The sequence below is a fragment of the Ursus americanus genome, chromosome 17 (assembly GCF_024610735.1).
Source record: "Ursus americanus isolate L20-20 chromosome 17, mUrsAme1.1.p, whole genome shotgun sequence".
NCBI classification, from domain to species: Eukaryota; Metazoa; Chordata; class Mammalia; order Carnivora; family Ursidae; genus Ursus; species Ursus americanus.
In genome coordinates this window covers 25,755,773-25,783,091 of record NC_142143.1, presented here as the reverse complement: position 1 = coordinate 25,783,091, position 27,319 = coordinate 25,755,773, and the positions used below count along the sequence as shown (strand labels likewise).

The window sequence follows — 27,319 nt, the reverse complement described above, 5'->3', positions numbered from 1 at the left end:
TGGGCCTTGGTTTTCTCATCCGAGCAGTAGGAATGAGAATAGTAGCTACTTGAGGATTAAATGAGACACTTACAGAGTGGCTGGTTCAATGTCTGGCACACAGTCAGTTGTAACTATTATGAGTACTCATCGTGAACATAAGGCAGCTTTGTAATCCCAGGTTAGTTGAGGCAGTATCATTTAGCAGGTGAAGTCTGTGTTTGCTTCCCCATTTTTTCTCTTTCCCACATCGCTGTGATCCTGAGTCTCCTTCCTTTAGCTGCCCCAGCCCTGACCCAATCCAAGATGAAAGGAGTAACACACACTGTTGAGTGAGCACCCAATATGTGCTGGAAGAACCCATGCTAAGACTTGGGAAAACACAGCAATGATGCCTGCTGGTCCCGCAAAAAATTGCTGTGTTCCAGTACTATGCCAAATGCTTCATGGGCATAAGCCAAACCAGCACCCAGAAGGGGGCCATGATGATTTTCATTCAGTTGAGGAATGTGTTTCTCAGGAAGGTTATGGGCTGAAGTGTGTCCCTAGAATTCATATGTTGTAGCCCTAACCCCCAGTCCCTCAGAAAGTGACTGTATTTGTAGATAGGGCCTTCAGAGAGGTGACTAAGTGAAAATTAGGGTGGGCTCTAATCCAATTTGAGGGGTGAACTGATAAGAGGAAATTTGGATCGGGAATGCATGCACACAAGGAAAGGCCATGTGAGGACACAGCCAGAAGGTGACTACCTCCAAGTGAAGGAGAGAGGCCTCAGAGGAAACCAGCTGACACCTTGATCTTGGACTTCCAGCCTCCAGAACTGTGAGAAAATCAGTATCTGTTGTTTCAGCCAGCTGGCCTGTGGCATTTTGCTGTGGCAGCCCCAGGAGACAAATACAGTTACATAACTTTTAAGAGCTTCAGGGGTACTCAGCCTTAAAAAGGAGGGAACTTCAGACCCATGCTACAACACAGATGAACCTTGAGGACATGACACTAAGTGAAATAAGTCAGTCATAAAAGGACAAATACTCTATGATTCCACTCAGATGTGGTATCTCAAGTAATCAAATTCATAGAGACAGAAGAAAAATGGTAGCCGCTGGGGCCAGGCAGGGAAGAATGGGGAGTTATTGTCTAATGGGTATGGAGTTTCAGTTTTGCAAGATGAAAAGAGCTCTGGAGATTGAGAGTGGTGATGGTTGCCAACAATGTGCATGTACTTAATGCCAATTGAAAAATGGTTAAAATGGTAAATTTTATGACACATATGTTTTACACAATAAAAGCTTAATTTAAAAAAAAGCATAGGGGGCTCCCACTCTTCCTAAAGCTCAGTGAAATTTTGGCTAATTGCTGTTGGAGAGATGAAGGAAGGAAGCTGGAGGAGGAGGAGGGAGTGGGGCACGGCAGACAGGACTCAGGGCTAGGAAGGCCAACTTACTTTTGCTGCCCTGTCAGAAATGTGCCTGCGTACCCAGATGAAAGCTGTCCCAGCCCCACCTGCTTTTGAAAGCCAGAATCATAACCCATGCCCAGGATCCTTGCCTTTGTGAATAATGATGATGGAGGAGAACATGACTTCCAAATGTGAGGTTCAAGTCCCTGAGATTTTTTTTTTTTCCTTTAATGCCGTTTTCCTCTTCTTGTTTCTCAGCGTCTCCTGGGCCTGCTCTTTATCACGCACAGAAAGAACACCATCCTCAGCAGTGGTCAAAGCACTTCTTGTGTTCTCCCACAGCAACAGCACATCTGAACAGCCTTTCCTATGGCATGGGTTCCCATGCCAAACCCAAGACCTAAGGAGTTTGGGCCCTTGGTATCTGCCCACTGTTTTGGTTTGGATTGAACAATACGGCCCTCGCTGGGGAACCCCAAAGCACTGCACCTATGGAGTCTAAGAAACGCATGTGATCCAGGTTCTATCTCCATCTGCACTCTGCCTCAACCTCCCAGTGGGGACCCTCAAGGTGTGCCTCGTACTTCTTCCAGGACCTGTAAGTAATAAACCTCTGTTTGAATTTCTTTTGCGGCTTACCATCTGCCACCTGTGCTCCACTTAATGTTAATTTAACAAAGTCATAGCGTGCTGACAGCCCCAAACTGCGGGATAGCCTCCAACATAACTGGTCTAATCTTCAAAAGATGTCAGGGGTCATGAAAGACCAAGGAAGGACCAAGCAGCTATTCCAGACAGAAGGACACAAGATACAACCCACCATCACTTGGTTCTGGGACTGGATTGTTTTGCCATAAAGGACACGATTGGAACAATTGGCACAACTTGAAGGGGGCTGAGGATTAGACTGTGGTGGTAAAGCAGTGTTTATTTCCTGACTGTGATGGAAACCCAACTGCGGTTACATAGGACAATATTCTTGATTGAAGGAATTGCATACTGAAGTATTCAGGGGCGATATGCCATCAGATTGGCAATTTTCTACCAAATCTTTAGGAAAAAGAGAATTCTCTGTACTGTTCTCCAGCTCTTCTACATGTGTTTGTCTCAAAAGAAAAAAAAGAAAGGAAACGGTGTCGTGTTTGGTTGGGAGGGAGGCCATGGTCACGGAGCCTGTTTTTCAGGTGGTTTGAAGCACAAGCCTGAGAACTTTGAGTTCAGAAAAGCTTGAACTTGAATCATCTCTTTGAGAATTCCTATAAGGACATTGGTGGAAATGGGATGGAGGGATATCAGATGAACAAGTTTGTACATAATCTTGCTACTCAGGTAGAAGGACTTGTGATGATTTAGTGTGCAAACTTTTAGTTTGTGTGTGCGTGTGATCAGAAACTTTTTTTTAGTGCAAATAACAGGGTACAAATGGTTTATGACCTCATGAACTTAAGAATATCCTTCTACAGCATCATTTTTAAAGGTTAACTAGTAAGTATCCCATTGAATGTGAATCTTAATTTCGTTTACTAACCGCTGCTGGGGTTGGATTTGACATTTCCTGCTCCACCCTCCATGCCTTAGATTTTTGGCTCATATTGTGCCTGAATGTGAAAGGGAAAAAAAAGGGATGACTTGCCAGGTTCTTTCTGGGAGGACTTGTGTTATTTCCCGCTTTCCCACGAATAGAATTGGGCTGCGAGGAGGAAGTTTCCAAGAGTGTTTAAGATCACACTTCTAAACAGATGAGCTGGGCTCACATGCTGATGCTCCTCTTACCAGCTGTGGGAGGTTAGGCACATCAGTCTTCGTCTCTGGGCCTCATTTTCCTCATCTGTAAGATGGGGGAAATGAATAGTATCCGTCTCACAGGGTTATTGAAGGCTTAAGCTGTAATTAGCTGGCATACAGTAAGCGCCCATTGGTGTTGGCCATTGTTAATATTATGAATAAATGTAAGCGGCAACTTCTGAGGTCTGCAGAAAGCTAGAAAGACACCAAGTTGGGCAATCTCCTCCCTAGGAAGGGAAATAGTCTTGTGTTGGTGGCGAGAAGTAATTATGATGGAAAAAACATTTTCCAAGGTCTGGAGCTGACGTGTACTCCTTGTGACATTTTAATCTCTGAGTAATAGATTCCATTGCCTGCAGAGCTGTGATTTTTCAGTTTATTGCTTTTTCCTCTTCTCTCCTCAAACCTGGAGTCCTCCTCCTCTCGGCTCCAGCCTGTCTCCAGCAACCATGAACTGTTTTTGGACAGTCCCCGTTTGGGAGCCAGCTTCTTCACTCAACTCGGGTGAGGACGCCTGAAGCCCCAGCGCGGCACACTCCCTCCTTCAGCAAAGAGGAGGGGACCAACCGTGTGCTCCAACTGTCGCATCATCTTGCATGCTGGCGACTAGGGTGCAGGGCAGATACGGCGGCCCTGAGACAACCTCGGCTCTGGGGTTGCACAGGAGGGGTCCATGCGTGGGCTGTGGAGTCAGCGAGCCCATCTCCGGTTGCGTCACTCACACACTCGCTGTGACACCTTGAGCGAGTTACTTAACTTCTCTGAGGCTTAGTTTCTGTCACTTTAAAAGGATTAGATGACAAGAATGCCTTAAGGGTTGTTCGGAAGATTGGATTAAATCACATATATAAAGATTTATTTATTTCTGTGTGTGTGAGAGAGAGAGAGAGAACACACGAGCAGAGGGGAGGGGCAAGCAGACTCCCTTCTGTGCAGGGAGCCTGATGCGGGCTGGATCAGGGACTCCCGGATGATTACCTGAGCGGAAGGCTGACGCTTAACTGACTGAGCCACCTAGGTGCTCTTAAATCACATATTTAAAGTAAGTATATGGTATAGCATCCAGAGCACAGAACATGCTCACTGAATGAATTAGCATTGTTGTTTTATTTAGAGTTGAAAAACCTGAGCCTCAGGGTAGTTGTAATTATTATTGGACTTTTTGCAAGTGAGGAAACCCCCACTACACCTGTTAGTGCTTTTCCCACTGCGCAAAGTGGCTCACCCCTCTGGTGAAGACTACCATTCCCCTGCCTTTGATAGTAATAGAAATTTTTGATGGGTGTAAGGACTCCATTTCCCAGCATCCCATGTGGCTAGATGTGGCCACGTGACGAGATTGGCAAGTAAAATGTGCCTGGAAGTGATTTGAAACTTCCTGGTTAGGTGAATACAACAAAGGGGTTGGCTTTTCCTCACCTCTTTCTCTCTTGAAATGACTACATGGACTTTTACACAACAAGGATATAAACTTCTGTGTTGTTTAAGCCATTGTATTTTGGGTCTCTTTGTTAAAACAGCCAAACCGGCGTAGAGAGGGAGCAGCTGTGTTAATAGTAATAGGACTCCAGCTAGGGGTCTGGAGACCTAGGTTTCCTGGCCCTGCCCCTCATTTGCCACATGACCCTAATATTCATTCAGTTCTTCATCTCACAACATTTAGGCAGCAACTGTACTAGATGTTAGAATACAGAGATAAATAGGACACAGCCCAGAAACAATCGAATCTACCCGCAGTCTTGGTGCTGTTATGCATGTTAATCCTTGAGGAGAATATATTCTCTTTTAGAGGATGCAGATTCAGTATCAGATGTAGCCCAGGGCCCTTGTGATTTCTGCACAGGTTCCAAACCTCCTGTGGGTTCCAAAATGGGTTCCAAATCTGTTAACATACTTATAAAAATGCTCAAAACTATCATAACTTAATAGTTGCAAGTCCTTGGCAAGATATTGAACCTCAGCTCCGATGGTTCAATGTCAAATGAACATGATGGTACGCAGAGGATTACATGAGAAAACACACGTGAAGTACTTAGCGCAATATCTGACACTTGGGACACACTCAATGAGTGATGATGACGGTGTAGGCTTGACTCCCAGCTGCTCTATAAAGTGGGCTGTGGTATGAACTTGCCAAAAAAGGCCCTCTGAAGGGTGCTCATCACCGTTACTCTGCTCTCCAGAGCTGCCATGAGGCTTAAATGAGGTTGTGTTGTGGCTGGGTTTTTTTTTTTTTTTTGAAGATTTTATTTATTTATTTGACAGAGAGAGCACAAGAGAACACAAGCAGGGGAAGCAGCAGAGAGAGAGAGAGAGAGAGAAGCAGGGTCCCCTCCAAGGAGGGAGTCCAATGCGGGGCCCAGGCCCAGGCCCCTGGGATGATGATCTGAGCTGAAGGCAGACGCTTAACCGACTGAGCCACCCAGGCACCAAGGTTGTGTTTGTTAAAACACTTTTCCAAAAGGGCGATGTGGTCAGTGGGGTGAAGTCTTTGTCAACATTCAAACCTGCAGCATTTCACGCTACCTGCCTTGCTCTCTCAAACTGCTTTCCTTGTCCTCGCCAAGATCCCTTCTGATGACTACTGCGGTGCTGCAATGCTTTGGTGTTATTTCTGAGAGTTTACGTTATTGACTGACGATCGCGTCATCCCTGTGTCCATTGGGATCTGTCTACATACATACACAATTAATCAGATAGAATTCAGGAGAAGAAGTTTCAGTCTAACCATGACAGTATATGGCCTCTTACATTTGAATATTCATAGCAAGAGTCCCAATTTTTCAGTTCTAGAATGCTGACTTGTAATACACGGTACCTTGGACCATAAATACATATATATATGGATTCTACAAAGTGATGATCATTATCCCGACTTTATAGGTGATGATACTGTGATACAGAATGATCATGTAACTCTTCCCAGAAGCGAGGTCTACCTAAAGGCAGGTCTACCATGAAGCTAATAAAGTTGAAGCCCCAGCCTTTCCCCGGCCTCTCACTTACATGAGCCTCTTTATAAGACCTTGTATTGATTTTGAATTCATGCATTTCTATTCTTTTTCTTCAAGATCTCCCCAGATTATACAAGCTTTAGGCCCTACAAAATCTAGACCTGTCCCTATAGGGTCACACAGATGCTAAATACTGAAGCCAGAATTTGAACAGAAATCATTTGGAATTTCAACTGAGTTTAAATTCACCATAACAATACATAGTAATTTATTAAAATAGTGCTATTGACATGTACTTTTGTGCCAATAGACCAATATTGGTCTGTAAGATTGGGATTGAAATCTCCCAGTGATATGCCCGCATGATATGCTGGATAAATTTTGTAAGGCCATTTCATTGATACCAGCACTTCCTAGTACTGTCCGAGGTACTACGCTGGGATAATGACCATAATATCTTGGTTTTACAGACCATATTCCCTCTGACATGCAGTGATTACATCCATTTTTCTTATGGGACAGAATCATCCCTTCATTTGCTAATTGAGCCAAGGAAGCAAATATCTAAACAAGAGAACCAAACAGAGGATGAGGGGACTGGTCACAAGCACATATGAGACACCTCTGGGAATTCCCAGATATGACTCAGTGACATGCTGAAGGTACAGAGCAGCTTGCCTTTAAAATGTGAGTAATTCTTCACCGACTCCACTCTGTCTGCAGCCTGAAAACTTCTAACTGATCTCATTCCTTCCCTCAGATCTTCCAGCCTCGGATTCCTTCATTCCTCTCCTCTGAACACTCACCATCTTTCAGACCGAGGATCAGGCATTGCAGAGGGATGTGGAGAAGGGGAGATGGTCACTCTCATCCAAAGGTACAGGAATGTGAAGATGGGAAAGGATGCGTGTGGCCGTATTTTTTCCTGCTATGATAACTCAGGTCATTGTTGACAATGGAGCTAAATGCTAATGTTGCCGCACTAATCTCCTCTTTGGGATGGTTAGCCTGAGAACTGTGCGGTTCTCCCTCTCTCTCATCTACTTCCACAAAGTCTATCCTGCCTAACAATTCCCATGCATGGTTTAAATCACCTCCAGAGTTTCACTCACTAAAGAAAAACAAACACACCTTGAAGTTTCTGATTTCCCCTAATTCAACTCTGGGAAAAGTGCCATCTCCACACCTTCCCTATCAGGATCTGTCCTTGTATTACCAGTAAAATGGCATACAAGAACAGTGAAAACCATGCCTTGCATTCAAAACAAATCGTGTGTTCTTAAAGACATGGAGATGATGTTTTCCTTATCCCTTGAGAGTAGAGATAAGATTAGTTCTGATTTTCCAGGAAAGCAGGGTGACGTTGGTTAAGGAGGTGGGCAGAGAACAAGTCAAAGTGTCCAAGCCCTGTGTCAGCTACTCTAAGTGTGGCAAGGACGTGTCAAGAAAAGGCAGACATGCTTGAGGTGGTCGACAGGTGGGGATCCCGTGAGGGCATTAGAGGAGGCAACAGCTCCCCTCTTCCCAGCCCGGGAGTCTCCTGGTGATCCACCAATGGAGGCAGTGTGGCTCCCTCCCTCAGAATCTGACAGAGAGCTGTTATATAATGTGCCATTTTCCAAAACAGCTTCCAGGGGCTGATATCTGACTATTTTGAGAAGAAGGCTTTGAAATTCTGAACCATCTTCATTATAGATAGACCAACAATCTTTGTTCCCCACCTTTTTAACATTAAACATTTTATCAATTAATGTATACACAAAGGGAAAAATGAAGACGAGTTTATAATAAGAAGAAATAGTCTCTTGTCCTACATCTTCCTACCTGGTCCCTTTTCCAGAGACCATTTCTCTTTTTAAATTTTAAAGTTTTACTTATGTATTTAGTTAGTTTTATTACGGTGGTTATTGCTAATGTGCTATGTTGTCCTTTCAAGATTAATCAGCTTTACACTTTCTACATTGACTTCTTGTTAAGAGATGAGAGTTTTGCTCACAGGATCCCTCTTCTAATCCCCTGACCCTTTAGTAGTCACATCACTAGTCTCCGTTCCAGCTTTTATAATTTAAAACACTGTAATTGAATTTCTATTTATCTTATTATATTTTACCAGTTGAAACCAATTCTCGCTAAGTTATGTAAAAATTGGATTGGGGGTTAGTGAGGAGGACAGATACCCATAGAATCAAAGAAGCAGAAGAGTCAGGCTTCAGGAAAGCCATGAATAGGGGGTGTTCTGGGAATCTAAGGTTGTTCTGAGAATTAATGCACTGTCTCTTTAGGGCACTGCCCAATGTGAATTAATGGGTATTCTTAATTTACCAGGAAGAGAAAGTCTGAATGGCTTATAATGGACCACATGCTCACCCATTGGCTAGAAAGTGTAGGACATGTGGGTTGACAATCTCACTAAGACTGCATGTGTTGGGGAGGAGAAATGACCCAAAGGAAAACTGAGGTGCTATTATTAGAAGATGGAGGTAAGGATGCTGGGTGCGATACTCCTTGCTTTGTAAGATACTATTTATTACATAGTCATCCTTTCCTTCCCGTAACCTCCCCTCCCTGCCTAACATCTCTCATCTGAATTTGTAGCTTTACACTAACAAGAGTCATAATATTTATAGTTTTTGCTGTGCAGGCTTTGTCTTTTGCTGGTTTTAAAAGTTGAAAATCATTAAACAGTCTTTATTATTTTTCTGGAGGAAGAATAACGAGCTATGATAACGTTCATCTCAGTTGTTTAAATTTTTTCTGGAATTTCTAATTGCCTTAATTTTTGTATTTTCTGCCTTTATCATCTGCTTATGTTCCTAAAATGTCTCCAGCATCATATCTAGTTAATAGACATTGTATTCCCCCCAGAGACCTCCTCTTGGCACTCTCCATTTGCCTCCCCTAATATAGACTGATTGTCTTCTGGGACTGATAATTAGCTGGTGTTTTCCTTCTCTTCCATTCTCCCCTAAATTGGACACACCATTCCCTGGATTTTATGACTTCCTCTTTCTTGATTTGCTTCTTCATTTTACTGGAGCACATCTTCTCTAGTAACTCCCATGTGAACAATGGATGGGAGGTAAACTTCCTGGGTCTTGCATATAACAAAATCTATCTTACTATTACTATTTAATGACATTTTATCTGGGATAGAATTTAAGTCGAAGACCATTTTTTCTTCAATTTAAAGATGTTGTTCCATTTTCTTTCAGGACCTGGCGTTGTTGTGCCAGTCTGTTTCTTTCTTGGTCCTTTGTAGATGACTTTTTTCTCTCTGAAGTTTTTATGGTCTTTTCTTTATCTTTGGTCCTCTGAAATTTCTTGGAGATGTGTCTAGAAGGGACCTTTAAAACTCACACCTTTCAGTGTAGAAATTCTTATCCTTCATCTTGGGAAATACATTGGTATTATTTCTTTCTCTCCTTTTTCTCTGTTTTCTCTTCTTGGAACTCCTGCTGGTCAGATGTTGGATCTTCTGCATTGATCCTTCATGGAGCTTGTTGTTTTTTTTTTACCTCTCTCAGATTTTAAGGAACTCGTACCAAGTAAAGGAGACAGTGGTGCTATGAAGCATGGCACACATGGTTAGATGGCTCCCTCAACACTTCCTAGCTTGCCTTCCTTCCTCTGCTACACAGACTGGAAAAGTAAAACTTATGTTTCACAGACCACTTGCAGCTGGAGCTCAGGCATGTGACCTGCGTTCTAGCACAAGTGGAGGCAGAAACGATCAACGTGAGGTAGCCATACACTACAAGGTGGAGTCTTCTGATGAGAAGAGTGGTAGAGGTGTCTAGTTCTGAGGTGGCTGGAGCTGTGCCTGTCTCCTCGGGTCTGCTTTGGGTAGTCAGTGCTAGGAACCAGCAGCAGTAGCTACCGTGTTTTCCTCAAGCAGTTAGTGTGACCGGGCTCTTCCCTTGCTGGTCCTTCTAGCTAGGTGGCACTGAGACCTGGTTCTTGACCCCTCTTCAAAATTCTGTGAGCCCCCTGATGTCCTTTAACAAATCTCTTTCTGCTTGAACGAGCCAGAGTGGGTTTTGTTGTTTGCATCTAGAAACCTTGACATGGAGGTAGGTGCTGGATACCATGGCGGAAGAGAAAGAGGACTTCCCCTACCTGAAATGAAAGCAATGATTTTATAGGACAAATGGCAACTGAGGAGAAACTTTTAGGATGAGTAGAAGTTTACTGAATGGACAAAAGTAGAAAGAGATTTCAGACCGAGGCACAAAAGTGAGAGAGCTCATGTATATTCATTTACCCATTTATTCATTCGTTAAATATTCATGAATACACACTGTGTTCTAGGGACTGGGCTAGATTCTAGGCATACCACAGTGAGTAAGAAGATCACCATGTTTCCTGCCCACAGGATATTTATATATTTTCGAATTGTGCGTGTAGATCATGTCGACCTGCAATAGTTTGGATATGAAGGTAACTATAAGCAAATTGTGTGTCCCTTGCACATTAAGTACTTGCCTCTTGGGAGGTGATAGAGAATATGCTTTCTTACCTGCCTTCCCACAAGTAAGTCATGCTGAGATAATCCTCAGAATGCTGGGCACAGCTGGTTCTATCCAGGTGAAAATGATTATCCTTTTCTGAATAAGATGGATAGGATAGTCTTGTCTATCTTACTTGACCGATGTCCAAAGTGATGTGTGTTGGTGCTGCAGACAATCAGAGCTAGAGGACAGGCATTGAAGACAGGGACACAACATGCCAGTGCTGAGACCCACTTTTCCATGTCAAGTCTCCTGGGGACAACAGTCCAATTGTGGAAACTTGAAACTACTCAGGATGCCCATTATCATTGCAGGCCTTGTGTCTTGGACTTCAAATGGCTAAGCCCAGTCATGGCATGACAGCCCCTCAAGGACATCACATGATAATGGGGGCTGATGCTCCCAGATCCAAGGAAATCTGCTGCCACCCACTTGCTGTGTGATAATGATCTCCTTACCCAGAAGGCTTGATGCCTTGGCTGGGTTTTTGATTCATTAGTGTAACGTCCCTTCCTGATTTTATATTATTGTCTATAATACCAAACTCCATCCCTACTCTTCCTTGGCTTTTTCTCTTCTAGGAACTGGCACAGTGACATGTTCATTAATTAAATTATGGAACTGGTGGGGAGCCCATGGCCATGGCAATCCAAGAGCAAATTCTGGATTCCAATAGCCAGTTGCAGAATCAAATTTTCAAAGATTTCATTGCTGGGATATTTTGTGAAACCGATCTATAATAATAATGGTAATAATAGTTGATATTTAAAGAGCTCTTTTTATGTGCCAGTAGCTATGATAAACATTTATATGCATTTTCACCTACAATCCTGGCAACATTACCATGACGTAAGTATTCCTATTGCTGCCTTTTTAAGATGATGAGTTTGGGGGTGGTTTAGTAATTTGTTCGAACTGAGGCAGCTAATAAGTGGCAGAAGCAAGATTAGAACCCACGGCAGTGAAATCTAACGCCTGAGCTCAGAACCACTTTACACCATTGTCTCCCTTGGAAAGCAGGGGTTTTTGTTATAATAATTTGTCTCTATCTGACATCCTTCCTCACCCCTGGGATAGAGTTGGAACAAAACGAAGATTTTCTTAAGCCAAAGTTTGATTAAATTATGGATTGAACTTAGTCCAATCAGTTTCATGCGTAGGCATAACTGAAAATGAAGCATTTCCAGGTCCTTCTCTGATTGGTCTTACCGGCATAAATTTTGCATAAACTGCAAAATTTATAACTCTAAAATATGCAAAATTTATGCCTCTGAAACAGTTTGGATTTTAACTCAATAAATGAAAGAAAAAGCCGTGGCGCATTCTTCCAATTTAAATTGTGAATATCTATCTTCTCTAAAGTACCATAATGTTACAAGATGCTGCTTGACAATGCTCCATGATAACCCATTGGTGTTGTGCTATTTTAATACTTGCATTGGTTTCCAAGATGTCTAAATGGCATATGACAGAAACTCAGCTGGATTTTGATCTTTAAAAATCTGGAAGTGACGGAAATGGTTTTCTGGATTTAAGTGAGAACATCCTTGCTGCTAAAACAGCCCCTTGATTAGGTTCATTTCTAGAACTGCATTTCTAACACATGGAAATGGTATAAATTTGTTGCTAAACTGTCTGCAGATGGTAGGGCCTTTTTTCTTCCCCCGTGAGCACCGGGGGCTGTGATAGTGTTCTTTAGAAGAAATGGCATTCGGTTCTGCACCTTCGTCACACCTTCCATAGCACTGTCCTGCTCATTGCACGGGGGCTCCTGGTGCTTGACAATGAAGGTTGTTTAGCATTAGTGAGTGCATCTTGGAAACTGAGAGCTCTGCTTCCTGGTAAAAAATGGCTGGTTTTCTACCCGGGCTCCTTGGCAAAACAAGCAATTGCGTGAGTCTGAAACGAAGTGACGGACCACTGGCGTCACAGACTCTGAAGGGTGGAGAGGGGCAGCGTCACCCAGGCCAAAGCTCCTCTGCAGTCTCCGGAAGATGTTCCTCGTCTGCATCCGGCTGAGCGTCCCGCCGCTGAGACACTCACCACCCCGAGACAGTTCCTAAAAGGGTTTAGGGGGCACCTGCTGTGCGCCAAGCGCCGTGTGCAAAGCGCTGTGCTAGGTACTGGGAATTTGGAGGCAAACAATACGCCCATCCTTGTTCTCCTGGTCCCTGGCCTCATGGAGCGTGTGGTCCGGGGCAGGGGGAAAGGCAAGCGAGCAAGGAGTGATGGTATGTGTGGGGTGTTTCAGTTGCCCCCTATTGTTGAAGGAGGGATTCCCAGCCTGGGGCTGTAGGGATGGCTGAATTCATACCACTCGACACCGGACAGGGGAGGCTCAAGCAGTGTGTTTGTCATGTATATTCTCACAGCCTGGGAGAGGAGGACACCACAGGCCATAGGAGGCCACAAAAGTGTTGCACTCAGGGTGAGTCATCAGGGCTGTGAGAGGCAAGCTTTGCAGTATCAAGAAGGTAGGTGTGGGGCACCTGGGTGGCTCAGTCAGTTAAGGGTCTGCCTTTGGCTGGAGTCATGACCCTGGGGTCCTGGGATCACCCCGCATCGGGCTTGCTGCTAGCAGGGAGCCTGCTTCTCCCTCTCCCTCTGCAACTTCCCCTGCTTGTGCTCTCTCATGCTCGCTCTCTCTCTGTCAAATAAATAAATAAAATCTTAAAAAAAAAAAAAAAAAAAAGGAAGGTAGGGAGCCCTTGCTTCGTGCAAGAAGATGGGACTGGCTTGTTTGAATAATTCCATGAGGTGGCAGGGAACTGAAACCCGCTGGTCAGAGAGGAGCAGCAGCTGCACCTGGGCCGAGGGATAAGGAGGCTTGTTTGGCCATGGCAGCAGAGCGGGGAGGGGAGCTTGCGGGAGCTCTGAGGCCCTCCCAGTTCCACCAGATGCCCAGGCAGTGCACACTGCGGAGCACCAGATTCAGGCCCTGCACAGTAGGGCTCTTTTAGGAGGAACAATCAAAACATGATCTGAGGTGGGGGTCTGGGTAGGTAAGGTCAGAACAGACATTCCTAAGAAAGGAACATTTAAATGGAGACCCGAAGAAAGAGTTGGAATCAGACATCCCCAAGGTGGGTTGGGGTGGGGTGTGCAGAGCGAACAGCCCAGGCACACTGGGGGGACAGAGAGCCCGGACTGTGTATATGGGAGGGTGGGCTGAGCAGGGGGAGACTGAGAGAAGTTAGCTCACCTGGACCAGGCATGCATGAAGAGAGAGCAGTGCAAGAAGGATGGGAGAGTGTCCGGGGGTCAGTCACACGGAACCTACCCATCCACAGCTTCAGGGAGGTAACCTCAAAGAACCGTAGGAAGGACCTGTAACAGAGTGGTGCAGACTGAGAGCTGAAGAACAGAGCCTCCATCCATGTGGGAGACCCCAACTCAGCTCTAGAGAGTTCTTTCCATGTGAGAGCCTGTGGCCAGTGTTAGCAGATACCCTGATTTTCCAAATGAAGCCTTACATTTTGATTTGTACACAAAATTTTCAAAATTATAAACATTGGCCTTACTTGAAATTTATAAAAGCACTGTGTGAGCCAAGCAAAACCCATCATCCCACAGGCTTCTGGTTTGCAACCTCTAATGAAAAACCTTGAAAGCCAGGAGAAAGAGTTTAAGTTTTACCCTTAGAGCAATGGGTATCTATTGCTGAGCTTTGGAAGAGATAAGGGCAGGATTGTACTTGTGCTTTAGAAGGATGGCACTTCCTGAAGACCAGATGGGAAGCTAAGATGGCAGTGTCCGTGGCTGGCCTGGGGATGTGTCTCTGAAGATGGAGAACAGCTGTTTTCATTCAAGATATATGCACGAGGTAGAAGCAATAGGGCATGGATGTTGGGGGGAAGGAATCAGGTCTCTGACTTATCACATTATCAGGTAGTTATTGGAAATCACCTTCTTACAACTTCTAGATATTGAAGGCCATCAAAGACTCCCCCTGAATCTTCTAATTACTCCATATGTAGGGGCTGAGGTGGGTAGTAGTTAATGGCATGGAAAAGGCAAAATGCTTTCAGCCTAGGACTTTAAAACCAGAATAGATATGATTTGGGGGGTGGGAGGCAATAAATTTACTTGCCCGGCCATAGGCGAAGACTTAAATGAATTTTCATTTCCTGAGTTCTCACAAAGTGATTCAGGGGCTAGGTTATCCCCGAGGCCTGCTGGGTGCCATGGGGATTCCAGACCATAATTAGAAATGTACACGGTATATGGTTCACCTAGTATGGTTAATTTAATTTCTTATCAGATGTTCATGTGAAACTGAGCAAGGGTGGTAGGTTCTGATCAAAACTAAGCACAACTATTTTAGCCATTTCTCTACATTACGAGGAGTTGGGAATTTAATGTGATTGCCTCCTCTTGATAAATGGCCTTAATATTATTTAGATTTTGCCCTCTGAATCAAAAGCTGTCAGTTATTTCAGCCTCTCAAGCACAGGTAAATAAGACAGCCAGTATCCTGCTTGGATGAAGGAGGGAAAGTGCCTTAAATGTAATCTCTTTGAACTGCAAACTGCCAAACTGTGAAGGACAGTAGCCAATTTAGCAGATACAAATGGCAGGTCCTCTGCAAAGAAGGTTCTTGGAAGTTTTCTAGAAAGACCAGAATCCCAGGTATTCATAGAAGAGGAGGAAGGATGAAAGACATTCCGGAGTTCATCAGAGATCTTTGGCTTGTCCCGGGCCCAGCATGAAAACCAAACACAAGTCAGTGCAATCTCCTTCATCCTCCAAATACAGTGGAATAAACCCTGAATGCTGATTATTTTTCATTTTTCTTATTTTATTGTATTGTTTTTTCTTAACAATATAAGTTCATTGTAGAAATTAGAAAATAGTTCATTATGAAAAACTAGAAATGAAGATACATTTAAAGAGAGAGAGGAAAAAAGTTTAGAAGGAAAGAAGTGAAGGAAGGAAGGAAAGAAAGAAAAAGAAAAGAAAAGAAAAAAGAAAAGAAAAGAAAAGAAAAGAAAAGAAAAGAAAAGAAAAGAAAAGAAAAGAAAGGGAGGGAGAAAGAGAAAGATCCAGTAGTTTCACCACCTGGAGGCAACCACTATGAATGTCAGGTATGGATCTTTTCAGCAGTTTTTAGTGGAGCCATGTATCCTTAATTTTTCCCCAGAGTGGAATTCTACTCAATAGGATATAAGAATATTGGTCAACCCACATAGCTAACTTAATTTATATCCTAAGCCTCCATTTTCTTGGGGAATGCGGGTGGGGATGGAAACGTCTCAGCTCAGTCCCCTCAGCCGCTGCACTCCCAGAGCCAGATGCAGTGTCAAGGTAGCTGGCATCCCTGGGCCGGGCTCTCACCAACCGTAAGGCTATCTCCTCGTCCCTGCCCCTGCATCCAGCAGCACTCAGTTGTCAGGACACGCAGTGTGCTGCTGAGCCCTGCCTTGTTCTAACTCCTGATCCTCCAGGGCCCCCCTTCACTTCATCTGTGGCTGTGCCCCTCTTGGGTCCTGCTCAGCCCCAAGAAACTCAGGGAGCCTTTCGGGGGAGCCCCGCAGATTGCATACCACTCTTGGACACATAGGTTTGTTCGCCAGGGCCCAGGACACACCCCCTGGTTACCTGAAGCTCTTCCCCCACGCACACATCCCTGGGCCATTTCTACTGCCTGCTGTACCACCTCCCAGGCTGTGCCCTGGTGCCAGAGTTCTACCAACATCCATGTATTCATGATTCCCCTGCTTCACTTATCCCCCTCCACCCAGCATCTGAAGAACATTTAGACATTTTCCTCCTTCTCGTGGGATCTTGCATGCTCTGGTTTTTGTTGTCTTGTTATTCCTCTTAAGGGCTTAACTTATGAAAAAAAACTCAGGAGAGGGTCCCATTTTCTTTCTTCTGCTGTTCAATTCCCACTGAACAGGCAACAACGCAAAACAGCCTCACTCGAGGGGTGGAGGGGCCACGGGACAAAATATTAGGAAGGTGAAGGAAAGCCAGCTACAATTTTAGAGTCGGGTCACGCTACTCATGCTTAGGGGACCCGAAGTCCTGATTCCTCCTAATGGTCTGGGAGGTGGCAATTAGCGGGACAGGAGTTTTCTAAGGGGGGGGTGCCCCTTGGCTGTCCTTTCTATCCACGTCCTGTCTTGCCTGGTCTTGCCCCGTTGGATGCAAACACAAAGGGGCTTCCCAGGTCCTGGGCCTTGACCCTTGGAGCTCTCAACAAAGTATCCATCATGAAGAAGAGTTTTCTTCTCACCTCTCACCCACTGTGCGGCCAGAGGTGGCAGGGGAGGGCAGAGAAAGAGGAGGTCCTTGAAGGGATATAATCTCCTGGAGGGAAATGCGCTTTCTAACAGCAGTGTAAATAGGATTTCTGTTAACTCCCGTTGCCAGGCTACTTTTATTTTCCTGACTTGGAAACATAGGGGGGAGGTTTTTATTTAAATCCTCTGCCCCAGAAGGGGACTGTGACCAGGGCTTGGTAGTGCTCTAGCCTTGAAGTGGTTGAAACCACAGCCTTGAGACGGAGCCAAGGCAGACAATGAAGTGTTGATGACTCTTCCCAGGAACATTTTTCTAGATGTTTAACTTTACCCAAAAGTCTAAGCTTCTCTCCACCAGACACCACACATAGAAATCTAGAAATCTGGGAGAGTCCCTTGGATAAGAATGCTCGCCCTTTGCCCACTTCTGCCCCTTTCCCCAGGAACCTGTCGAAGGGCTTTGGAGTGAGTGGGGTGTCCCAGTGGATCTCATCCTGGTCACCAGAAGCTGTAGAGGGAGAAAAATAAATTTCTCTTTACCCTTTTCTGGGAATGCTTGGCTGAGATCCGTTTATCTGTAGGGCACCTTGTAAATGGATAAGCTTATCTATGTGAAAAGTTCTCAGCTGTGGGCGCTGTAATTGGAGATTATCTTTGGTAAGCTTAACCTGCTTGTTCAGCCTTAAAACAAAATTTGATTCACCTGAGGTCTCACACTGGCCAGCCCCCCACACCCCCACCCCAAGCCAACTTAAGTCGACCGGGTCTGGTTTCCAAGTCGGACCCAGTCCGGAGAAAGGAACGCTCAAATAAGTCTGGAAGCTTCTAACGCAAGAGCTGCGGAGGATCCTAGAGGGGGCAAGAGCTGCAGAGGATCCTAGAGGGACTCCCCCCACGTCCTGAGGCGGCGGGAAAGCAGGCGGCTGCAGGCGCTCCCAGGTACCCATGTTTGCTTCCTCCTTTGGGGCTGGAGAGCGTCTCCTTTGGTTCCATCTTCTTACACCAAAACTGTTAAACTGAGGCGTATTAAAAAATTGAAGAGTTTATCTGAGCAAAAATCATTTTGAATCGGGGGGCATCTAATCTAGCAGAAAGAAAGGAGCTTGGAGTTGCTGTACAGATGAAAAACTTATAGGCAGAAGGGAGCAGGGACGAGGAAGTTACAGGAGGCAGGAAATCAAGTTGCTTTATTGCAAAGTTACTTTCCTTTAGGGGAAGGCAGGGGTCTATCAGGCAGATTACTTAAATAACACTGTGTAGGTGAATCCCGATTGGTTTAAGTTTGCATTCCTGAGAAAGCCAAAAGTGTAATTAAGTTTTGGTTTGGTGATGTGGGGCTTAGCATAAGCATCTCCAGTTGGGGCCTGTTGTCTTGTTTTTAACAGTTCTTAAAAATGATTGTTTTTGGGGCACTAAATTATTGGCTCCGTTGTATTCTTATAAATCACTTTTCATTTCCTCAAATGCCCTTTCCAAACATCTGTTGGTTTATTGTTCTGGGCACAGAAAATTACGATCCGTTTAGTGGCTGTTTAATGCAGATTCGGAGTCCTTTGTCAGAAGATCAAAGCTTTTCAGAGCTAAGCAGCAGATAGATCAAAGGAAATCCTTATTTCATGTCTCATACAGTGTGACATCTTTAAATATCAGAAAGTGGACATTTGGAATTTGTGTTATCATAAAAACGCTCTCTCGCTTCTGAGAAAACAAGTTACGCAGCCACCAACGTACATTTGTGCCAAGAAATGGAGTGGGGTGTGAGTAGCCAGCCCGTGATCTTTCAGTGACTGTGTGTTAGTGTCTTCTCTATACCAGACATGTGCTGAACACCGGGGACACAGAGATGAGTGAAGACAGGCGAGTCCCTGCCTTCCCAGAGCCTGCCTGGGGAGACAGGTTATGGTGGGAGCAATTACCTTAAGCTGTAGGGGGTGTTACAACCTGGCCTGCAGTTACAGAGCAGGGCAGCGGGACACTTACCCAGCCTCAGTGTCCAAGAAGGCCCAGGTAAATGACAAGCAGAAGTGAATGGTAAGACACAGCGGAGCCGCAGGTACCATAGAAAGGACACGAGAGAGAGAGTGTGGTTCCCAGCAGGAAGTGCATGGGACTTCAGTCTGGCTGGAACAAGGAATGTAAGACCATATTGCCAAGAAGCGATGACCGAAGGGAGGCAGCAGCATTTAGGTGACTCGGGGCCTTGGGAGCCAGGCTAGAGTTGGTCCTATATTCTAGGAACCATGGGAAACCATCGGGGGATTTGAGGTAGGAGACTCACATGATTGCATGTGTGTGTTTGAAGAGTCCCAGAAGGGGACTGGTAAAAGTGTGTGTATGGATAAATCTGAAAATCTCTCTGTAAGGCCATTCTTTCTCGCTCTCTTTACAGTGAGTTAGTCCTTCTATAAGGAAAACTGTGTAAGAGTGCAAAGGCACAGAACATCTCTGGTAAGACAAGGCACAATGGCTGCCTCCCAGAGAGGAGCTGAGCCATGAAGGACAGTTTGCTATGCACCTTTTAACACTTTCCGTGGCTGCGTTATCCAGTTAAAAAGAATTGCATTAAATCTGAACATTCCAAAAGCATTCCTTCAAGGGGATAGAGTCCCGTTCCTAAGGTAATGAATGGAAGAATCCCTTCTTCATTTTCCCTGGTAGATAGGCATCTGTGTGTCCAAACCCTTTCTGGGACCATGTCAGGAGAAGTGTCCAAATTCATTCTGACACTGAGCCAAAGGCCATTTCCAAGAAAGCTTCTCCCTCCACCCCCCAGCCCATTTGCCCTATGTGAGTGCTAGCTCTTTCTCTGCAGTCCAGAGTCAGCCTCTTCCTCTCTCAGTCTTTAAAACAATTGCAGAAGGCTGTTGGAGTTTTCCGTAGTCGGAGGTCACAAACAAAAGCTGTCCAGGCCTGCAGCTAATGTAAACGAGGGAAGCAGCCTAGTCGAGACGAAGCAGCCAGTGCACCCCTTCCCCTGGAGATCAGGGTGCAGCAAGGAGCACCCCGTCCGGGAGACTGAGCAAGGCAGCAGCTGTCCTCCAAGAAAATACTGCCGGGGAGGGAAGAGGGCCAGATGCTGCCACAGCTTCCCAGGGAACATCCAAAACTGATCAATCTAGTTTAAGTACCTCAACTTTAAAATGCTGACAACTAAATTTTTTTCAAACCCTGGGCAGACCAAACTAAATGTACATATAGCCGGACAGGGCCCGTAGGCCATCAGTTCACAGTGTGTCCTGTCCTCTTTTCTCCAGGCACCATGAGAATTTCTCCTCTTGTTGTAGTATGGTTGGATTGGTAAAGAGGATGCTTGTGAAAGTACCATTATCCAATTTGGCCTATTTATCAGGGTTGTTTTTTTTTTTTTTTTTTTTTTAGAGCATTAGAGGTAGGAGTCAGGCAGCTGGGTTCCAGCCTCAACTGGATGATCATGTGGAAACCGTAACACACCTCTTCCTACAGTTGCATTTCCTTATCTGTGAGAGGAGGAGACCTGGGTCCGAGGGGGCTGCTTTACAGACTGTTCTCAATGGATTTCCCTTCTTTGCTGAGCTTCAAACCGTTCTAGAGGTTGGAGGTCTGAGGTCAGCGTGCCAGGGTGGTTGGGTGAGGCCTCTCCTCCGGGTCACAGACCCCTGTGCGTATCCTCACCAGGTGGAAGGGCAAGGCTGCTTTCTCGTTTCATTATTCATCCACAGACCTGATTGCTTTCAGCTGGGGTATTGAACTAGGGCTCTTCACTTGGGTCAGACGAGTCATCACGGGCTTCCTGCTAACAATCAGGGACTGAGCATCATTTATGAGATTGTGAGAGACTGTTGGGCAGCGGCAGCAGGCGGGCATATCATGAAAATGTGCCCACGCAGGTGTTTTGCCAAAGCTACCTACAGTGCTCTGCGAGTTAGCTGCTGCCCTCCTGAGAAATCCCTTCAGTGGACACTTGTCCCTTCCTTTCACTCTTCCTCATCTTCCCTCCTGGTTCTGGAGAGTTCACCAGCCCTAGGCCAGGGGCAACGTGGGCAACATTGGTGAGTGGGACCTCCAGCCTCCTGTCTTACCCTGCTTCTCCCACCTGGCTCCTTCCCCACTTCCCCTCCTCTCTCCAGGAACCCAACCGACCTCCCAACCCTACCTGTTAACAGGGAGTCTTTAAAGATGACTCAGAGCATCCCGCCCCCTCCTACTTGCCCTTCTCTCTCCTGCTCATCCCTACTAAGGTTGGGTAAAAACCAGCGACTGCAGCATTTACAGACTAACACACACCCTCCGTGCCTGATTGCCAGACAGCGCGGTAGTGATGACCATGCACATCCGTGAGTTAATTTTATGTGTCAACCTGACTGGATCAGAGACTACCAGATATCTGGTTCAACATTATTTCTGGCTGCATCTATGATCCAAGGGGACTAGTATTTGAGTCGGTAGACTAAGTGGATTGACCTCCCCAATGTGGTGGGCCATCAGGTAGCTGTCGAGGGCCAGAATAGAACGAAGGGTGGAGGAAGGAAGAATTCCCTCCCTCTTTGCCTGAGTTCGCTTCCTGATCTTCTCTTGCCCTCAATGCTTCTGGTTCTCAGCCCTTCCAACTAGGACTGGAGTCTGTACCATTGGCCCTCTAGTTCTCAGGCCTCCGAATACACTGCTGACATTCCTGGTCTGCAGTTTGCAGACAGTAAATTGTGGGACTTCTCAGCCTCCTTCTCAGCCAATTCCTTATAAAAAATCATATATGTATATTTGCACATGTATATGTTTATACATGTATATATATGTTTCTCTGGACAACCCTGACTAATATGTCATTAAGTGTGTTTGATTAATTTGGGCTTAATTGGTCATGGTGCCACGCTGTTCCTAGATGTTCCGTCTTTATCACTGTTGCCCTGTAGTCTGCCTGGGTGTTTATTTGTGTTTTGTTTTGTTTTTAGAGAGAGCACACATAAGTGGGGGAGGGAGGGGCAGAGGGAGAGAGAGAATCTTAAGCAGGCTCCATGCCCAGCGTGGAGCCCCCCGATGTGGGGCTCCATCTTACCATCCTGAGATCATGACCTGAGCTGAAATCAAGAGTTGGACGCTCACCCAACTGAGCCACCCAGGTGCCCCAGTATGCCTATTTAAACAAGGGCAGGGATCATAGGTCATAGAGTATGGGCCAATCTGCATCCTATCTCAAAAACTATGGGGTAGTAAAGCTGACTGTTAGGCATCTGGGAAAGATAACTGTCGGTGGACCCCTGGAAGACCTCCTGTTGAGTGCATGAATTCATGTATAAGTAAATGGGAACGCAGAGCTGCAACACTAAGGCTAACACTCATGAACAGAAGTAAAAAGTGTCTCAAGTTCTATGAAGAGCACCCTGAGTACACCAGGAACTTTCCCTGAGAGAGGAAAGAATCCAAGCACCTGAATTCCACATTGCTGCCCTTGTTCCTGGGGTGGGCAAGAGAGTTTTGAATATGATGCCTGATGAGGCTATGCAATGAGCCCTTAGCCCCTGACATTCATGTTTCAAGCTAGCACAAAAAAGGGACATGAAAATGAAACGAGAAAGCTCCCATTTGGAATTATAAAAGGCATAATAATCTTTTAGGAGCGTACCCTCTTATAAATTCCTAGAAGAGGCAACAGTAATATTGCAGCCAAGGAAAATGACAATATCAACTGAACATGGGGACTAGACAACAGCAGAAATCAAGAGGTGCAGTGGTGGTTGGACTGTGGCAGTAGCCACAGAGGAAGGGAGTAAGTTTCCTCAGGGAGCTCTGGAGTAAAGGGAAGAGGCTTGGCGGGGGGGCTTATAATCTCAATTATCTCATGAGGCTGAGGCTCAGGGTCATTCACTTTGTGAGTCTCAACAATGCTTTCAGTCATTCATTTATTTTTTTCATTCAATAGAAATTTGTTTGACTATCTTCTATGTGTGAGGCACAGTTGATGAGTTGGCGTAGGCCAGGGGTCAGTGCATCTTTTCTGTAAAGGGCTGGATAGTAAATATTTTAGGCTTTGTGGGCCATATGGTTTCTGTGATATTGTGATTTATAATAAGAAATACATATTTGGTCTTTGTCCCTATTCCTGGCACAGAACTCCTAAAACCCTTGGAATTTCCTATGATGAAAGCAACAAGTCTTTTGTAATATTAGTGAAGTGACTTTTGTACCTCATCTAAGGATGGAGGCTTATTGCCAGTGAAGCCAACCATGTGATTAGAGGGTTGGAACTTTCTGTTCCAATCCCCAAACTTCAGAAGGACTGGAGATTGAGTTCAATCACCAGTTGCCATGATTTAATCAGTCATGCCTATATAATAAAGTCTCCATAAAAACCCCAAAGGATGGGGTTTGGAGAGCTTCTGGGTTGGTGAAAGTGGAGATTTGGGGAAAGTGGCAAGTCCAGAGGGCACAGACGTTCTATGCCCCTTCCTATATACTTTTCCCTGTGTATCTCTTCCATCTGGCTGCTCCTGAGTTATATCCTCTTATAATAAATTGGTCATCCAGTAAGTTAAATGTTTCTCTGAGTTGTGTGAGCCTCTCTAGCAAATTAACACAAGGAGGGGGTCTTTGGAACCTCTAATCTATAGCTGGTCAGTCAGCACATTTGACAACCTGGACCTGTCAGTGGCATCTGAAGTGGGAGTTGAAGGGAACAGTCTTGTTGGACTGAGCCTTTAGCTGAGGGATCTGATGCTGTCTTCAGGTGGGTAGGAATTGAATTGAATGATAGGACACCCAGCTGGTGTCAGAGGATTGCTTGCTTTTGGGGGAAACATAAACACTCATGAATTGGTATGTTTCTCAATTTCTCTCACAATACTCTGCTCTGCCATCATAGCACAGAAACAACCACAGACAATAAGTAAATAAATGTTTGCTTATTGAATGTACTCCAATAAAACTTTACTTATAGAAACAAGGGGTGGGCCAAATTTGATCCATGGGCTCTAATTTGCTAACCCCTAGTTTAGAAAAAATAGAGGTGCTAGTTATTAGTTCGCCTCTCCAGATCCACTCTATAGCCCCTTTTCACCCTGCTTTCTATTCCAAAAGGCTAGCTTCTGCAGACTATCACCCCAGCTCCTTGCCCTCTGGCTTCTGTTAGGTCTGGCCAGTAGGAGGCCCCAGAAGGAGGTCAGGAGTTGGGAGAGGAGGTGGAGGAATTTAGTCTCTCTACTCCCTCCCTTCTGGGCTGTGCCTTGGTAATGGCTGTGTTCCTGTACATGTGGGCATAGCTCTGACTGGTGGTTCATATCCAGGGCTCTGCCTCTCACCCAGGCCCAGTAACAGCTCGCTTTCTTGGCCCTTCAGCCCAAGTGGTGGTAATGGTTTTCCACTGTTCCTAGTTCTGGGCATTTCTCCATCCTGTTGATGTCCTTACCATTGCCACACATCTTGTGTGGTTCCTTCGTTAAACTCACTTCAATTATCCCTTCAAGTGTGCTCTCTCTTCCCTGCTGGACAATGTCTGAGGATGCCCTTAGAGTGGACATTCACTGTTTTTAGGTATAACAGTATTGGCTATTGGTTATTTAGGTATAATAGTATTGGTTACAACCTCAGATCCAGGATGCAACATGTGATCTAGACATGGCCAATCAGAGCACTGAATCACCCAAGCCACAGTAATTGGTTCCAGAGTGTTCATGTGAACCAATTTGTCGCAGTTGAAGGGAATAATAATACTTATGTGGAAACTCCCAAGAAGTGTTGTCTATTCCACTGGATTCAAGCCTGGGAGAGTACGAATTTGGAGCTTCCAGTAGCTATTTTGTGAATCCCGAGGACAAGGTCTAACACTAAAGAAGGCAAAGTCTGGAGGTAACCTCATTTGAGTCCCTGGAAGCGGATCTGTTCCTTGATGTTTCTGTCAAGGAGACCGTGAAGTTATTTTTGTTTTGTTTTGTTTTTCTTTTTAAGACATTTTGAATTGATATTTCTGCCACTTGCATCCAATAGCATAACTTGTGGGGAAAAAAACCAACCAACCTGTGACCATTTTATACAAACATTATACTCACTGAATTATCTAAGTTGGAAACCATTCCTATTTCATATCTGGATTTGATGCACACTAATACAGTATAGTGAAACCCACACCGATTTCAGCAGTGACAGAAGCTAGAGAGTTGGTCAGCCATCAACCCACTTCCAAAGGGAAATGACAGGAATATAGTGGCATCTGGGTGTTTATTGCCTCCCCTACTAAAAAGAAACCTCCCAAGCCATCATCTCACTTGGACATTTGACAGTAGCAAAGTGAGAAAAGTCATCTGAATGAATGGGCAGATTGGTGCTATTGTTGGTAAGACAACGAGTTGCAGCCTGGTGTTTTTTAATAGTTATAAACAAATTATGAATCTGTGCCAGTAACCAAAATAGAGACAACTGGGCATAATAAACATTAAGTCTCAAAGAGATCATTTAACCAATAACCTAAAATATCTTTTGTGGACTCCAAAAGTGTTAATTATACTAAATCTTATTCTATTCATTAATTCATTTAAGAATTTGTTGAGTGAATGTCAGCCTCGTGCAGTACAAGGATGGCAAATAGTTTTCATTTCTTGTGCCAATTGTGGTTGTGGCTGCTCGAAGGGCCGTGTTGAGAACAATTGTAAGGCCAAAGCTGGGCTCCATAAGAATGAGTACTATAGTCAATTTAAGGTGTCTTCTGTGGAAGGGGAAGAAAGGAATACACAAGGTACTTGTCATCCCTGAGAGTTGAAAAGTGAATCTAGAGAGAGAAGGAATAGATTTGTGATGAGTCACTTCCTATCCATGTGCCTTGGTTTCCTCAAATTTTTAAAACAGGGCAGTTGATCCAAATAACAAGGTTCCTCCTTGCTTTCCTTATTTATTTATCTATATTTTTATTTGTTGGCTTATGCCTAGCAGCTGTGGATGAAATTTGTCTCTGTGTTTGGGGTGATCTCCCATCTTATGCGTAGAAGTCACAACCTGGTTTCCCAGCCTCTTATGTAGCAAGGGTGCAACCATGGCACCTGGGTCCACCAATCAGACCTATCTGTGTTGAATTTGTTTTAAAGATGATGGTGGCTCTGCGCAGAATCCATCTGGCAAGGACAAAGGCAGAGACATCCACTTTGTTGAAGCTGCGGTCTCAGAGGAGATGGTGGTAATGCCCAGTGCTGGGCAGTGATGGCAGCCGCAGCTGGGGGAACTCTGAAGGTGTCACTGAGGCAGCTTGGCAGCCCAGCTGGGGGCGTTGTTCCTGGCATCTTCCAATCTTTCCTCTCTGGGCCTCCATTAGCAACTTTAGCTGTTTAATTCTCTTTCCAATAAAATCCTTTCACTGCTGAAATGAGCCAGAGTGGATTTCTTTGTTCTCAAGGAGCTTAAAAACTTAGGATCAAGACTGAATGCCTTCAAATAGACATGTTTCTCCTTTAAAGATGAAAAAAAAGGTCTTTTATGAATTATAAATAGTATGCTTAGCTAATAGCTTACAAAACGTATTTTGTTGCAGTTATCAGCAAGATAATTATTGCAGATGGATAAATACATGTCATAAAGGGATGTTAGTCTTTTTCTTCTTTATTATTCTAACTACACTAGAGAAATGTAATTCTCTAGTGTTTATGGTTCAGTTTCACACTGAGAGAAAGACCCCTCTTCTTAATCATTGCTAGTGTGATTTTTCAAGAATTTATAGGAACACTTTGGTTAGGTTTCTATTGGTTTTTTAAATTTTCTAATGATCAGAACTAAATATCTCATGATGGCAGATGGCCACAGCAGAGACTCACTTAACTAATTGTCTTTGCAAGTGTTTCTTTAGAGAATTTGAAACTTACTCTCCAAACACCCTATATAAGAAAGACCACATTGCTGGGACACCTGTGTGGCTCAGTCGGTGAAGTATCTGCCTTCCACTCAGGTCATGATCCCAGGGTCTTGGGATTGGCCCCATATCGGGCTCCTTGCTCAGCGGAGAGCCTATTTCTCCCTCTCCCTCTGCCTGCTGCTCCTCCTGCTTGTGCTCTCTCTCTCTTTCTTTCAAATAAATAATCTTAAAAAAAACACACACATTGCTTTATTTTCTTTAATCAATTGAAATTTCATTTTACTCTCTAGCCTACCATACTATTGAAAACCAGGTGTTTAGAAGTCATGTCTCAAAGTAGGCTAAGGAAGACTTAAATCCTCCGTATTATCCCTCAACAAGCCATCCTTGCATTCTGAAATAGACGATAGATATTTTCTTGATGTTTTATGCAAAAGAGGTCTTCATCTGAAAATTCAAACTCCTTCCTTGGAACCTGACTATTGCCTTAAGCTCTTCCGGTATTGACATTTTGGAGCCTAACCATTAGGGGCTTCTTCTCCCCTTGTCCTCTTAGCTCTTCCTTCCCTAGGGATTTACAAAACTCCTAGGTCTTACAGCAAAACTTAGGAACAAAAACTCACTGGATACAACTCCCAGCTCCA

At 44.7% G+C, this 27,319-nt stretch overlaps 1 long non-coding RNA gene across 1 annotated transcript in view; it reads left to right on the top strand.

Annotated features, from left to right (window-relative positions):
• Positions 1–27,319, top strand: part of LOC123780673 (uncharacterized) — a 145,018-nt gene that overhangs the window by 41,797 nt on the left and 75,902 nt on the right. Inside the window, exons 2-3 of the long non-coding RNA XR_006776480.2 lie at positions 1,637–1,976; positions 6,878–6,994. This is a non-coding gene — a long non-coding RNA (uncharacterized LOC123780673). The remainder of the gene's footprint in view (positions 1–1,636; positions 1,977–6,877; positions 6,995–27,319) is intronic.